At 30.8% G+C, this 16039-nt stretch overlaps 1 long non-coding RNA gene across 1 annotated transcript; it reads left to right on the plus strand.

Moving 5' to 3' along the window:
- Positions 1–6919: 6919 nt before the first annotated feature.
- LOC139486536 (uncharacterized) lies at positions 6920–9322 on the plus strand. The gene is made up of 3 exons (XR_011655599.1): positions 6920–7013; positions 7447–7484; positions 8224–9322. It is a non-coding gene; the product is annotated as an uncharacterized lncRNA (long non-coding RNA).
- The last annotated feature ends 6717 nt before the right edge of the window (positions 9323–16039 follow it).

Consider the following 16039-nt stretch of genomic DNA (forward strand, 5'->3'; position numbering starts at 1 on the left):
CATCCTTCCTGTTTTCAAGTTTTCGTACATGGTTTAAAGCCTTAAGTTATCGGATAAATGTTTTTTGTCATATTGAAATTTCCCGTTTTAGTAACAACAATTCCCAAATAGTTATATTGTTTTATCATCTCAATATTGGTATCATTGTAAGAAAATCGGAGATTTTTTGGCTTCCGTCCAAAAAAAACCTCACTAAGACTTTACTTTTGACAACTTTCCTTTCAAGTTCCAAGCCTTATAATAATCATGGAAAGCATTGAGTTGAGTCTGCAGGTCCTGTGCTGTTTAAGCCAACAACACCGTGTCATCTGCAAACAATAAAACAAAACACTTAAGATATATTTCTAATTCTCTCTCCAGATCTTCTGGTATAGTTCTGTTAAGTCATGTAATATTTCTAGTCACTTAGAAATTATTTTAGTCAATCAAAAGTAAATAAAATAGGAAAGGTGATAAGTTTTCTCCTTGTCGAACACCATTGTCACAAGCAAGCAAAGTATTCCGAATTATAATTACTATCGTGTATCATCGGTACAGCGGATATAGCTTTGTAGGTACTTCGAAGCATGAAAAACTATATACCGTACATTCATTTAACTATGCACCGTACAGAAGGATTCATGTGGTCAGCTATACATAACGCTTCTTGTCGGATTAAAATATCGAAAAATAACATATGTACAAAATAATTCAATGCCAATTTTTGAAACAGCTATACTTATTACGCACAAACAGTGGCCTTCTATCAGAAAAAGAGTTGCAATGAATATAGAATCATATGGGATGAGACGAGCGCCAACTTCTTTGACAAGTATTTGCACATGTTTTTAGTAAGGATTCTTGTTTTGGGCAAATAGTGAGACTTCTCTAATCACCAACCTACGCCCAAATCATTTCTTAAAACAACAAATATGTTTAGATTGAAGTACACATTGATATAATGTAAACAAAACAAAGATTTTCGTACCATGTCAGAAGACAAATCGATCACGACCCCTTGGTTAGTACCTATATCCGCTGTACCGATGTTACAAGGAGACGCCAGCGAGTGGGCAAGTGTTGAAACAAAGAGTGATGACACAGTAATAAGGTGGACACAGTAATGACAAAGTTAATGCTTTTTATTCTATTTTTTTTAAAGAGACGAAAAAGAGGAAAAAAATGCAAAAGACGGGCGTCACCCCATTCATCTCGGTTGGAAAATAAAAATATTAAATACCCTAAATTGGAAAAAGTGTGGCAAAGTGTGATTTTCAGTGGTTTGTTTCCCCCTTTCAACTCAATAACTGTATCTTCTACGTAAAATACGTTGCCATTACCGAAAAGGATTACCAAAAAGGATCAAAATAAGTACCACAAAGGTAAAATCCCATCTAATCGGACGAAAAATTGAATCTAAAACACTTCATCAGGAATCAACCCTTTATATCTCAGAAATCATTGACGATACTCCAAATCTGTTGACATACTAGTACTAATGTTTCAGAATTTTATTAGCAATTAAAAAAGTCTTCGTTAAAATAAGTTGAAAATAAACAATCTGTATATGCCAATATGTGCTCATTGTTGAAGACCGTATGGTGACCTATAGTTATTAGTTTCTGTGTTATTTGGTCTGTTGTGGAGAGTTCTCTCATTAGCAAAGATACCACTTTTTCTTTTTTATAATTACCCACATAGCCATTTTGCATTTTGTGGGCACTACGTCGACTAAGCTTGCAGTCTTCGAAATTGGGTATTTTGTCACATAATTGGCGTTTTCTGTGGAAAAAAGATTGGTTCAAAGACAAATTAAAAGTCCTATCACACATATTTCCGACTTGGTATGGTTTTAGAGGAGTTTCGGCTCAATGAAATCAGTCTACTCCTTTAGTAGCATAGATTATATGATATACTAGATTTAATATCATTGTACATATTCAATACTACAGCATACATCTTACCATTTACAGATTTATATTATTCAAAAACATTTAATAAAACAAACCATCTCGCCATAGTATGCATCAGTAGATAATTTTATAGCTATTGTTATGAAATACTTTTAAAACAAACTGTGATTTCAATGGTGTCTTTTGCAATGAATAGAAATAAGCAGATGTGGTATGAGAGCCACTCAGACAACTCTCCATCCAAGTCATAATTTGTAAGAGGAAACAATTATAGGTCATAGTACGACCTTCAACACGGAGCATATGCTTAAACCGAATAGCAAGTTATGAAAGGCTCTTAAATTTGTTATCATTTTCTCCACAGCCGGAGATTTCTTCAACTAGCTCCTGTGTTAACTGATTTTAATCTTCAACCGAAATGTTTGAAACGTTCATTTTGTTAAATTGCTTTGTCTCATTTTCCCTATAAATTGCACTTTCGCTAGCGATAGACACATATTTGAGCCGGGTTAATAGTTTACAGAAGCAGATCGGAATCAGTTATGACGTAGACAGTAATCATTCTAATCGTAATCATGTTCATTGACCATAACAACGATGAAAGCACATCATATAATGACGTTTCGACATCATATAATGAGGTAAACCTAACCACATAATATAAAATTACAAACACATAATATAATGAAACAACCACATCATATAAATATGTTTGCACGTTATATAAGGGAAACTGCACATCATATAAGGATATGTACACATCATATAAGGATCTTTGCACATCAAATAAGTATATTTGCACATCATATAATGATCTTTGCACATAATATAAGTATATTTGCACATCATATGAGTATATATACACATCAAATAAGTATGTTTGCACATACTATAAGGATGTTTGCACATCATATAAGGATATTTGCACATCATATAAGGATATTTGCACATCATATAAAGGTGTTTGCACATCATATAATGACAAGTGCACATCATATAAAGGTAAAAGCACAGCATATAAAGGTAAATGCACATCATATAAAGGTAAATGCACATCATATAATGAAAATGGTCATAACAAGACAGTGTTGGCGTTCCATAATAAGCCATTAACGCCGTGTCAATTAGGCAGAATGATATGAGAACTTTAAAAAAAAAAAGAGATGAACAGTTTTAATCTAAATAGTTTGCCTTAAAAACTATCATATGAATAACCGATACACAACACAAATGTTGTTACAATATAAAATAAAAATACACCGTGTACATAAAAGATAGATAAACATTCTATAATATATAGATGACAATTCAAAATTTATCCTGATGTAGAAATATTTTTACAACTCTGAAAAGGAATGTCTGAATAGATGATCTTTAAAGTTTCTTTTTCTGAAAAACGTTCACAGAATGTATTTTTGGTAGTTCACTTGGAAAATAATCCCTTAAATACTACAAGTAATTGGTCAACTACTTTAAGAAAACTACCGATAAGAATAAGTACTGTATAATTAATAGAGACACACAGGCAAATTGCAAACACGTAATTATATATTTTAGCTACATTCAATTTGATTTTTTTTTCAGGCTAACGGGAGATAATCAAATGTTGATCATGCTACATCTACATAAAAATGAGACGATGTAATTTAATTTCCAATGGGGCAACTATCCACCACATTTCAAATAAAATTAAAGTATCATTCATTTCTAAAGCATAATACGTCCAAAACCCAAAGTCTACAATATATAATGAAAACTAGTATCCCGTAATTACGGTACTGCGGTCACTGAGGGCATTTTTATTTTGTTTTTCTGCAGACTTAACTTTGTTTTCTTTTTACCAAGCTTGTTTACTCATACATGTTTCTCAGTCACTGAAAGTTGTTATAAACTTAAACAACTGAACATGTTTTTTCACCTTAAAATTATAATTGTATAAAAACTATGTGACACATTTGATCATCCAGTCCAATTAAATAGCTATATTGTCTATTAAGGGATATTCTCAGGAAATTAAATTATTTGTTTTTATGATACTGCTTTGAAATAGTTTGCAATAAATTAGGGGAGGGGGAGCGGTATTTAACAGGAAACCTCATTATTAGCAATGACAGTTGACATCAATAGAATTATATATGAATATTCAATTATAGTCAAAAACAAATATATGTGTACATTACTTTTAATTAACTAACTCTATATTACTGAACAAAAACATGGCATAAAAATCGTTTGTTTACCAAAGTTTTTCTAACAAGATCGTGTAAAGACGTACGGTGCTTGTCATTGTGAAAGTCGTAAAAATACGATTTGCTTGGTTTTGTTTGGAGTTTGATGACGCTTAATATAATACAAACAAAGCAATGGAGGATTGAAGAGGAATTTCAGAAGTTCTGATCGAAATTTGTATAGGTATTCGGAAGTCATGTTTGAAACGGCCATTAGAAAATCTGCATTTTTGTACAATACTTAAGAGAAACAATGAAAACATATTTCTAGAAAAAAAAGTAGAAAAAAAAGTATCTGCACTAATTTTGTACGCTGATATTAACGTTGTAACGTCATGAACTTACATGATGACCAGTTATAGACTACGGTAGGGTAAAACAAACTCATCAAAATTGAAGGCGTATAATTGTGTACGCCAGACGCGTGTTAGCCTATAAAGACTCGTCAGTGACGCTCGAAAAACCAGAAGAAGACCAAACAAAGTTTGATGTTAAATTAATGATGTACCTTTTAGAAGCCCTTTTAAAATCTTCATAATTATTGAACATTAACCTGAAATATCCTTTTTAGTCCTAAGTTTCATTTCAAATCCTTCCTTGGTTGTCCGCAAACAGTCTAAATACATTCGCTTTAATGAAGCAATGATTTGTGATGTTAAAAAAAAAGGACAAAATTCCGCAATCAGTGGTATACTGCTAACGTGTACAAAATTTCACAAACTTCTCACTTTCGTGACATTTGTTTGCACTACGGACATAAAACGAAGAATATATATAGTAATGAAGGTTTTGCTTCGGAATTTTATATGAGTATTAGTTATAAGAAAGAGAACTAGTTATAAGAAACAGCAAGATAAAGGATAACGGCGACAATGACACTAACGAAAATAAGTCTTTTTTATGACTTCCTTAATAGAAAAAATATGCTTCTAGTGTCGAATTCACAAAAAAAACATCTCTAGCTGAACAATAATACAATATCTCTCACTATTTAAGAACAGAAACTCTGTAGATCAGAATCGCGAAAAATAGGACGGTGCAGCGGATGGAAGACTGTTCAGATATATAAAAAAATACAATGTACGATGTCGCAAGCGATTCAGCAGACGAAAACATGATACAATAAAATGAAAGAAAAATGAGAGCAGTAAAAATCAAAAAAAGAGTATATAATGTCAGAAAAAGATCTGCCGCGAATGACGGGTGTTGTTCTTATCACATCTGTTAAACCTTGCAGTTTGTTTGTACACACCGCGTAGAAAATATAAAACTATTCAAACGAGAAAACTAAGAGCTTAAATATAACTGACAACATGGACAATGCAATTTGTGAAATAAACAAAATATGACAAACATGAGCCAACGAATACTACTGAATCACAGGCTATCGACTTTCGACACGCACAATCAAACGAAGCGGGCTAAACATGTTTCTGAGCGCATAACCCCTACCCATACCTAGAAGTATTAGCACAACATTAAGAACAAAATGTAAACACTAGTTTCAATTGATCAGTACGAAGCACAACTAAACTAATAGAGATTTGATCCGCGTTAAGGGCCTCATTGATACTTCGAGCTGAAGAAAAGCTTTTAAAACTACAATAAAGAAAGACCTATCCATTGGTCGTCAGTTAATTATTAAGGTCTGGTCCTTTATTAGATTTGACATTTGGATAACTACGTCCTATTGCGTTTATATATTATATGTGCTAGTAGTGCTCTGCAATAATTGTCTCTCGCAACAAAAAGAATAATTTAAATAATTATTGATCACAGCTTTTTTGTGAAGGAGAGGCAAAAGATATCAAGGGGACATTTTAACGCAAAAGTCGAAAATTAACTGACATCGCCATGTCTGAAAGAAAGACAAACAGACAAACAATAGCACACAGACATGACAGAGGCATCATAGAAAACTGAAGACTTAGCAACAAGAACTACATCGAACACTGGGACGATTTCAAGTGCTCCGGAGGGGTAAGCAGATTCTTATTCTCATATTGTGAGTATCTTGTCAAAAGGGAGTCAGACCATTAAGATCAATTATCGATCTCCTGTGCAGCATCCCTTGTAAAGTTAAATGTAAGGTCAACGGGATGATTTATTGCTTAAGAAGTAAGTTTCTTCAGTAGGGTCTTATGTTTTTTGAAACATTGTTTGTTTTATCCCTCTACTAAGTACATGTAATAACATATTCATACTATATAGACACATTTTAGATTGCACATGTACAATGAAAATTTAACTTATATTTTTTTTATTTTTTATACAGGAAAACAATTATACGTCGTAGGTTGCATCTGGTAAAAAAGACTTTGTAGATCAAAACGGATTGAAATAAAAAATGAAATCAATACGTTTTATAAATGTCATGCGTTCAAAGCACTTTTCTGGATTAACCTTCATTAGGAAAGCTCAAAGCCAAATATCTTTAAGCCCAGGATTTTGTACCGAAACAATTGAGGAGTTATAAGATAATTTGTTTTTATCTCCAATGTTATTCTCAAAACAGAAGTGAAAAAGTTCAAGATCTACGGTGCATATACATTCATTCTTTACTGGTATTAATACATGTACGATCAATGAAATCAACTTTGCTAAACTTTATGCTTTCTCAAACTGTTCAATAATCAAATGTTTGATTTTGAAAAAGATATTTACACAAATGTACATACTTCACACTCGGTTAAACTTATGTAATACAGTACACTTATAACACAAATGGAAGAAATGATTTTGTGTTTGAATGAAAGGTAACCGTATGGAACATTAAACACAAAAAGGTTTATTAAGCATTTTATTTAAAATGCATATGATGTGAACATCAGTGCGTTTCAAATAATACTTTATTTTGCATCACATTTTAAAATATTTGACAATCTAATAAAAGGTAAGTTTAACTCTACCTTAAATATGTTAATGATAATCATATATTCATTGTTATACTTATTATTTCATTATTAAGTATAGTACAAAACTCTATTAATACTATTCTGGATTAATTACTTGTTATGTCAATAAAATGATTTTTGCCCTACAAGGAGCAGGACCAATTGCATTTTCTTTTCCTTTTTTGTTAGGAAGATGTCAACTTCAACATGACTTAGATTTAATGACGTCTTGTAACATTTGGTATATCAAGTAGCCTATATTTAAAAAAAAATAACATATAAACAGTATCAATGATTTTGCACCAGATAAGCATTAGTACCGTCAATAGTCAATCAAACCCAAAATAATTGATTTCAAAAACTGATTAAAACAAATATTTATCAAACCTTAACCTATAAATTAATAATCATTTAAAATATTGATACTTTCAGCCATGAGTCAAGGGAAGATAATTTGTATTGAAGCAGAGGTAATTATTACTGGTTTTTTTTTTAAAGAAAAAGATAAAACCAGAAAACAAAAAAGAACCGAATCAAATAATACAGTGGAAAAACTAAATCTAGACAACAGGCGATTATGAATATACAAATATATGCTTCTAACAACCAATAATGGAATGGGATATATTTTGAACGTTGAAAGATGGGCGCGTCGCCAGGGAATAAATAAAAAAATGTTGTTTATAGATACAAAAAACAACAATTAAAAAGATATCTTCCGAAAGAAAAATTACGAACCTTTGAAGGCTACATGTTATACATCATTCATCGACATGATTAAAGAATCAACAACACAATGTTGAAAACAAGAGTGCATGAGACCACAAACACTTAATTTAAAAAAAATTTTAGATAGACTAAATAGATCATACCTCACATAACGCACCTGTCGTGCTTCTACATATAGAGAAGGATTCATTCTATATTGCGAAAGTAAAAACCGCTATACAGCCCCCAAAATAACAGAATGTAATTATTGTTTAGTTTTCTCTGATATAAATTCACTAACCTAATGCAATCTGTAAAACTTTGTTTTCGATCTATGTTTTATTCTTCGTCCTATGTATTCGGTTATTTTAACACAGACAGCCCGTATCATAAATTCTCTAAATGATCGGCAATAAACATACAATAAATTGAATCTTTATAATAAATTAATCAAATGCAAAGCAAGTTTTTGTGTTTGATAACTTTAATATTTTTTTTTAGCCAATGATTACAAGAAAGGAAAATAAAATTGACTTTCAAAACCGCTTTTCAGAGAGCAAGAAATATATTCAAAATATTGCAGATGTGTCGCTTATGATGGCGAACATTTCACAGTTGCGAGCAGTTTTGGGTTTTGGCGAGAGCAATACTTTTTATATTCATCTCTTAACGCTTATTAGTGTTTCACTGGTGTCGCATACAGTTTTCGTTTTTGTCAGTGTCATCAGAGGTCATTATATTAAGAAGCATGATATTGCCTTGGTTCGAGCACAAAAGAACCAAGAGAAAATACCAATACTAACTACAATGATAGAGACACCTACACCTATAAATGACAAGTCCAGTCTAACAAGTGATCACGATAATAACCAACCTTGTAAACAAGGAACCGAATCCGACAAAACGAAAACAAGTGAACAAACAACCGAACAAGGAACCAGTTCAAAAACCCCTTCCAGAACAGTACGTTTTTGCTGTTGCTGTACAAAACAGGACAGACCCGATGAATACGACGATAGTGATAGCTGTCAGTGTCCTAATTGTCATACCGATCTATATCTGGGTTATTTCTGTAATATTCTCGTTTTCATTACAATTTGTGCAAACATTGGCATTACTGGGATTGGGATCATTGGAGATTGCAAACCAAACGCATGATAATTAATTAAGAAATAATGACAAATAATAATTGGAGTTACGGACTAGAATTTTTTTTTTAAATATAGGATAGTATGTAATTAGATATGTAGTAAATGTATTATAAAATGTTATTATGTTACGTTAACATAGAAATAGAAATGTATATAAAACATGGTCTTGTTGTATAACATGTATAAGCATTATTGAGTGTTTTAATTCTGTTCGACATTCATCATTCAAACAATCGCTTTATAAAAATCATATCAGAGAGCACATGCATATTTTAACTTAAATTTAACTTGAAATCATGTAACTGCAGATTAAATCTGTGTTATACATTAAAACAGATCACGATTGTTTTAAACAAATTTGTTTTAAAATTAAATAATAACATCTTCTTACACACAACTGTTCCATACCAGTGAATAGAACATGTTGCACCCGAATGCATTTAAAGTTTGTAGTATGATGTGCCAAATATATTTGGCACAAGTTTTTTTCGAATTTTGGATCCTCAAAGCTCTTCAACTTTGAATTTGTTAGGCTTTACAATTTTTTTATATGAGCGTCACTGATGAGTGTTATGTAGACGAAACTCGCGTCTATCGTATTGAATTATAATCCTGGTACATTTGATAACTATTTACACTCAGATTTACCTCGTACTGAAAATGTTCAACAGATTAATGAGCAGAATCTGTTTACCCTTCCGGAGCACATGATATCAACCTTAGTTATTGGTAGGGTTCAAGTTGTTTAGTCTTTAGTTTTATTTGTTCTGTTTTGCCTGTCTGTCTGTTTGTCTTTTTGTTTTTTAGTCATGGAGTTGTCATTTTATTTTCGATTTATGAGACTGAATGTCTCTCATTTATCTTTCTCCCCTCTTTTATTAGAAATTTTCTTAAATTCTCCAAATTGTCAAAACGATGTGATGATATTATATAATATGTTAAAAAAATATAAAGCTAGCATAATATCCGCTAAAACATTTCGATATGTATTTCTACATTTCACTTTAGCAACACGATGCTAAATGGAGGGTACTAAATTATTCAGCTTAAAATATAGATAGGCATGACTTATTCAATATATTTCAATGTATCCGGGAGATATCTAAGTTGACCAAATAAGGTATGCATATCATACTAAGCTAGTGGTACACTGCGTGTTGTTCATTTCAGTTAACACATTCGAAGATTAGGAAACCACGGAAAACAAAAAGTATTAGATTTTCATTTAGTAGTTTTCTATAAAATGAAGTGTATCCTCTCCAAAACAATACACTCATATCCGCGTTTACAGTAGTTATGTTCTTTATTTTGAATTACGATCTTTCTATTTTCTATTCCATGTAAAAGATTTGTTTTTATTCAAATTTTCAATCTATGTTTCCGTTTTCACTGATTTTTAACTGAGCATTGTAACTGCAATTACCACACTTCCAATATCATGAATATGGCGGAGGTTAATAGTCAAATCGATTTCTGCTAATTTCTTCATGTATACGTGTGGTTTTCAAGAATAACTCAGCCGCCAGGTTAATCTGTACTGTTTTGTTCCGTGTGTGTTTTTGTTTTAAATGTCATGTTTGGCTTCGTTACCGAAATGATAGCCGCCGAAAACTTTAGGATATAATCATAACTCCAAAATAAATAATGATAACTTGTCAAAGATACTCGTAACTGCAAAATATTTCAATGATAACTTGTGAAAGATAATCGTAGCTGCAGAATATTTCAATGATAATAGTTGCTGATTTTGATGATTTTGATAAACAAAAAGAAGATAAATTGTGTCATTATAACAACGAACGTGATAGTGGTACATACTATACCACCATACTTCAACGACTACGATACGGTATACAATTATAATGCACACCACTTTTCCAATCTTTTCAACACAGATTGGATCACTTTATAAACCTTAATGTAGATTATCTGCGAATTTTTGTATATATCTGAATCATAATTTTATAACTGTTTAACAATCAAAATGAATAAAAAAAGATGTGGTATGTTTGCCCATGATACAACTATCCACAAGAGACCAACAGACGTAGATTTAAGCAACTACAGGTCATTGTACAGCCTTCAACAATTGACCATGGACCAGGGCACATAGAATATAACATGGTTAAACATGCTTGTGATCTCCTTCTTTTTATGAATAAGCACCTAGTTTATTCCACGATTTCTTATTCTTTCTTATTCCTTCTGTCTAATAATAGTCCCTTCTTCCTTAAAAACAAATTACAAGGGTGACAAAGGAAATAGACGCGGCCGGTTAGAATGGAAACGTTATATCCGATATTTCTTGTAGTGAGTATGTAATACTCTCTGCACGTTAATAACCTTTACAATAACTCTTAAAGGGTATTTTCTAAGAAAAAAGTCCTTTCCCAATTTATCCATATTTTCTAGTGCAGTCAAGATTTAATGACCTTCATCCCGGACGGCCTCTTTTACATGACACATTTATTGATTATTTTTTCTCGTCCTTAACGAGCATGAAATATTTGCCACTTGATTTTTCACAAACAATAATCAATCAATCTCATATTTGCTGTCATAAATGCATCATTTTTTCACGTCATCATTTAGAGTCGAAAGCGCATTTGGAGAGGAACAATAGGTGTTCTCAATGTTGTTACTACCACTGGGTCATGGGACCAACAAACTTTGTTAATAGGCTATCAGTACCCGGATATATCGCTTGCATATATATAAAGATAAGTTACTAATTAGGTACTAGCATTGAAATACGGTTATTTTTTTCATTACTTAAAATTGACAAAGCATTAAAGTGAACTTGTCACAAGAATTAATTCCTTCGTGCAAAGCTCCGATTTCTTTTCCTGATTCGGGTATACTTTGGTTTTTCTTCTCTGCAACGATTGTGTTAGGTTTTGTCCCCGAGAGTCACTGAAGAGCCATGATGTGAGTTGTCAAAATACGCATATGTTGAAGCACATGAACATTAGTACAGTTAATCGTATAAGTACTAACGGGTCGACATGTTTTCCTTTTTTTTTTTTTTTTTTTTTTTTTTCAACTTTAAATATTTTCATTCCTGGTTGTGAATAATGTCCCTAAGCGCTACAACAATGACGCTAAGGTTCATCCCTGTGTTATTAATTGCTAATGAAACCAGGGGATTTGATTAGCAAATATATCTTATATTTATATCGTGTGTTAGTTGCATTTTACAAAGTATTCATACGAGCACACAATACATACATATTATTCAGTGATCCTATATATAAACAATCATATAAGAAAGAAATTATAAAAAAGAAACCCAAAAAAACGGATTTTTTGTCCGTCATTTGTTTTGATTATATAAAACTAGTTTAACCGAAAGTAGAATGATCAAGCATGGTTGACCTCATGGCCCTCGTGGCTTGACAAATTATTTCATGAAGTGGTGAGTAATTTTTTGCAGTCATTAAGTCACTTATCAAATGTGTAAACTTTTAAACTTATAAAAATCAAATATTTCTGGTAAGTAATAATGAAATATGTTGAAGAGATCAAAGAAGGAGCTATTGACCCCTGATCTTGATTGATTTGTAAATTATTGATTGATTGATTCTTTGTTATTTAAATACTGACTGAAGTATTTATATCAGGTCTAATTCTCATAAAAAATAAATATAATCAAGGTTTCAATAGTTTCCTCTGAAATTTTCTCAAACATAGACTATCTGGATGATATAACATTTGTGTTTCAATTTCATTTTTTAGAACTGACAACATGTTCACAAATTTAGTTCTCTTTTCTGATAAATAAAAACATTTATAAATCACAAAACAAATCATTGTTATGACATGATTAAGTGGATTATATTCAATATTTTCAATTTTATATCCAAGCACAAGATTTTTAAGACAGAAGACATGTTGGTCTATATTAAAATACATAAATATGTCATAAATTGTTGACCAATAATGTTTTACCCATTTACATTCAAAGAAAAAATGATTATAGTTATCACATTTGGAAAAAATCACACAATTTGGATTATCAGATATTTTCCAACGGTGCAAATAAAGATTAATTGCTATAATATTATGCAGTAATTTCCATCTAAACATTTTCATTCTATTATCTTTAAACAATGGAACGTAAAAATAAGGTTCTTCTTTAAAAAATAAGTAACGTTATCAAAAGTAAAATGATTTTTCCATACATAGAATCCTACTGGGAGCTCTTTATTAGATATAATTAAAATATTATATATTTCTTTGAATGAAATTTTGTCCAGTTTGTAATACAATCCATGGCTATTCATCTTTATATCATGTTGAAAATGAATTTTAGTATTTATAGATGTTTTACTCTTTAATTTTTCCTTCCAAGATTTGGGTATAGCTTTACGTAAAATACATGTTTCTGCTATCCAATTTTGTTTCCTTTTAAGTTTGTCTAAGATTTTTTTTGAAATTTCTCCTTTATCGTCGATTATATCGTTTATAAAAATTACATCTTCTTCTATCCAATGTTTAAAAAACAAACTTTTGCCTTGATTCTTAATATATTGATTTCCCCATATAACTTGTTTCCTGATATCTAAATAGTTCTCAGGTTTTTTTGTCTTCCCGCCACCATTTTTAATCCAGCATTTTAAGATTTCTAAGTAAAGAGTAGGCAGATTTTTTATGTTTTCTAATGATTTATGAGAACCCAGATTCATTTTAAATATGAGGTTTTTACCCCCAAACTCACTGAAATAATAGGTTGGAATAATTTTCCAGTTTGCCCAAGTTTCATCTGCTAGCCTTTTTACCCAACTTATTTTCATTGCTTCATTGTAAGAATCTATATCTGTCATTTTTAACCCCCCTTCATAATAGTTTTTTCTTAGCACTGAGCGTTTAACTTTCTCACTACCACCCTCCCATAAAAAATTATATATAATCTTCTTAAACTTAGATATAGTTTCTTTGCACAGATTAATTAGTGATGCAATATATGTTATATTAGGTATGACAAGTGTTTTGATAATAGTGATTTTACCAATCATGCTTAAATTCCTTTTTTTCCAATCATTAATTATTTTTTTCTGATTTTTCCAATTGTTTTTCTGTATTCAGTTTTTGACATTCTTTCTTGTGAGAGCCAAAATAAATACCAAGACTTTTTACGTTATGTTTCCAATTAATATTTTCAAATTTGTCTTTGCAACGTTTAAGTTTACCTAGCCATATACCTTCTGTTTTGTTTCTATTGAGTTTGAGTCCTGAGAGCGATCCAAAGGTTTCAATTATATTAAGTGCATGCTTCATTTCATTTTTAGATTTAAAAAAAAGAGTTGTGTCATCTGCTAATTGTGAAATTTTTAGACTATGAGTTTTTTTTTATCAATTTTGATTTGTATTCCTTGTATATCATTAGAGTTTCTTATTCTGCAAGCAAGTAATTCAACTGATAAAACAAACAATAAAGCGCTAAAAGGACACCCTTGTCGAATTCCGCACTCAATATTAAAGGTTTCTGAAATCAATCCGTTATTTAAGATACATCCTTTTATGTCATACTATAGGGTTTTAACCCACTTCTGAAATGATTCATTAAACCCAAATTTCTTTAATGATTCCAGCATAAAAACCCATTCCAGTGAATCAAATGCTTTAGAAAAGTCAATAAATAGTATAGCTCCTTCAATATTAAAATTTTCAGAATAATCTATGATGTCTTGAATTTGACGCACATTGAATCCTATATAGCGATTTTTTATGTATCCATTTTGGTCTCTACGGATTATTAATGGTAAGATTTTCTTAAGTCTTTGTGCTAAAGTATATGTTATTAATTTCACATCTATATTTAATAAAGTTATTGGACGGTAGTTATCCAAGGACAAAGGGTCATTTTTCTTATAAATTAATGATATTATCCCAATCTTTTGGGTATTAGATAAAGATTCTTTATCATAACAAGTATTAGAGACTTTCAAAACTATGTTTTTCAGTTTTGGCCAAAATTGTCTGTAAAATTCTACAGTTAAACAGTCTTTCCCAGGTGTTTTATTTAGTTTCATTTTAAAAATGGAGGATGTTAGCTCTTCTAGTTTTAACTTACCATCTACCTGTTTACTTTCAGAAGATGTCAAAGAATGATTAATCTTTGTTCCTTCAATATATGATTTTAAGATTTCAGTATCTGGGTTGGAGCTTTTGTATAGGACTTTGTAGTACTCTTTGCTCATATCAAGAATTTCACTTTGATCTAAAGTTACCTCCCCATTTTGGGACAATAACTTATTAATAGATTTTTTTGATTGCCTGTAAAGATAAAAAGAATTTTGTATTTTTTTTTCACCTTCTTCAACCCATTTGATTCTTGACCTAATTTGAGCCCCTTTTGCTTTTAATGAATATATATATATGGTCTAGTTCATTTTCTAATTGTTTAATTTCATTAAAAAGATTTGTATTTGTGTCTGTGGGTAATGTATCTAACCTATCGTTTAAAGTTTTAATTTCGCTTTCAAAACATTGATTTTATTTTTTCTTTCTTTGGCTTTCGATTTACAGTGTCTCTGGTATCAATTTTGAACAAGTCCCACTGAGTAAGAAGATTTTATTAAATTTATTCTCATACTTATCAATCAATTTATTTATTATTTCTTGATATTGAAAGTCAGCTAATATACTATTATTCATTTTAAAGTAACCCTTTCCTCGATTACTTGAATAACTATCTAATTTTAAAGAAATAGCTTGGTGGTCTGTACTTGAAATTTGAGCTGGTCTGATGTCAGCTGATACTGTCAGCATGCGTACTTGTGAACTTATTATAAAAAAGTCGATTCTACTTGCCCCATTTGTAGAATTTTTCCTTTTCCATGTATATTGGGGTTTTTTTTGTTTTATTTAATAGCCTCCAAATGTCTATAAGTTACCTGTTTAAGATTATTTACTGGTTTTTTAAACTTTTTATGAAGATTTTGATTTTTTGTATCTAAACTAGATAGACGGTCGTTCACTTCTCCTCCTACAATTAATGCACCAAGACTGTGCTCTTCAATCAAGCCATGTACTTTTTTAAAGAATGTGTTCCTTGCGTGGACTTCATTTGGTGCATATAAGTTTAATAAAGTAAATAGCTTATCTTGAATTTCCAAATTTATTAAAATTATTCTTCCTTCATTGTCACTAAATTCATTTATTAT

The sequence above is a fragment of the Mytilus edulis genome, chromosome 8, assembly GCF_963676685.1.
Source record: "Mytilus edulis chromosome 8, xbMytEdul2.2, whole genome shotgun sequence".
In the NCBI taxonomy this organism is placed as follows: domain Eukaryota; kingdom Metazoa; phylum Mollusca; class Bivalvia; order Mytilida; family Mytilidae; genus Mytilus; species Mytilus edulis.